Below are 1,828 nucleotides of genomic sequence, written 5' to 3'. Positions count from 1 at the left end.
ACGCCGAAAGACAAGGCACACAAGCCAAGGCAGAAGCCAACAGGCAAAAGCCCCTCCAACTGCTTTTCTGTGAACATTCTAAAACTTCTAACTGCCAGGGCTGCTACAGTTGAATTTGCAAAAGCAAAAAAGCTTCTGCTGCAACCCTGCATTACAAGTGTTTATCTTGACTTTGTTGAAAATCTATCACACTGTGGCCTCATTTTTTTTTTTTTTGGTCACCAAGAAGTTTATGGTTGCTTAAGAAAGGAATCTGGGAAATTTGAATGGAGACAGAGGATTGAGGTTTCATTTAAGGGGTATATGGTGATTTGTATCGTAAGGAAATGCCCAAGAAAAAGACCTGGGAGTAGTCAAAGGGGAGAAATTGGAGAATTTATTCTTTGTTAAGTAGAAGAAAATTCTTCAAAATTAAGAGATAAAATTATTGATGAAAAAAGTATAGATAGAATGAGAGGATGCGAACAGGAAATTACCTTAGAAGCTATCTGGTTCAAGCTATTCATTTTGCATTTGAGACCCAAGAAATAAAGTGACTTACTTAAACTCACATAATTATTAAATAGCAGAAAGGAGACTTGAAGTTCTATGACACAAAAGAAACTTTTAAAAATATTTATAGTTTATATATATTTTAGTATTATATTTATAATATATTTTAAATATATTTATATTATTCTATTAAATATATTTTATATAATATTATTAATATTCTGAGTAAAACAGAATTTGATCTGGAAATTGAATCCCAAATCATATACATTTTTTAAAAAATTACCTTCCATCTTAGAATCAATACTATGTATTGGTTCCAAGATAGAAGAGTGGTAAGGGCTAGGCAATAGGGGTTAAGTGACTTGTCCAGGGTCACACACCTAGGAAGTTTCTGAGGCTAGATTTAAATGCAGGACCTTCTGTCTCTGGGCTTGCCTCTCAATTCCCTGAGCTACTGAGCTGCCCCTCACATACATTGTTTTTTAAACCTAAAGGGAAATGTGTTTTAAATTATTAGCACCTCAATTCCTTTCTATGAGAGTGTAGATACATGGAAGTTGACTGAATCTTAACTGTTTTTTTTTTTCAGCTTTCAAAACGATAAAGAAATTAGAGTAAATCAGACATTCCTGGAAGAATTCATCTTTGTTGGCTTGTCTACCCAAACTGGCACATTACCCTCTTTGTTTCCTTCTTTGTTTTTTTCCTTCTCACCTTCATTGGCAACCTGGCAATCATGACCCTCACCTTGCAGATAAAGCCCTCCATGCTCCCATGTACATCTTCCTCAGTGCCCCTTCATTCTCTGAGCCTTGCTAGACATTGGCTGTTGTTCCTAAAATACTGGCTGGCCTGTTAGCCAAGAGTAGAACCATTTCTGTCCTAGGAGGTAGACTTGATGTACTTTACTTGGTTTTGGTGGCATCATTTGTATCATTCTCACAGTGATGGGTTATGACTTGTTCTGGGCCAGCTGCAACCCTCTCCGCTATCTAGTATTTATGACCAGAATAATAAGTGGACATTTTGTGACTTAACTTGGACTAGGGGTTTCATTGTTTCTTTGGTGCAGACAGCTTTACTCTTTTCATACTTGTTCTGTGACTCCAACCTTATCAAGCACTTCCTTTGCCCCATGAGAGCAGTGGTCAAGTTATCTTGCCTGAATGGTGCTGTCATAGAGATTAGTGTTACATTAATCTCAGTATTAGGTTTATTGGGGACATTCCTATTCATTTTTCTTAAATGTGTATTCATTTTCTCTCCTTTTCTCAAGATTTCCTCAGCTGAGGGGAAGAAGGAGGTCTTCTTTGCCTGTGTCTCCCACCTCATT

Source organism: Gracilinanus agilis, chromosome 4 (genome assembly GCF_016433145.1).
Source record: "Gracilinanus agilis isolate LMUSP501 chromosome 4, AgileGrace, whole genome shotgun sequence".
Classification (NCBI taxonomy): Eukaryota; Metazoa; Chordata; class Mammalia; order Didelphimorphia; family Didelphidae; genus Gracilinanus; species Gracilinanus agilis.
Note: the sequence above shows the minus strand (reverse complement) of the source record.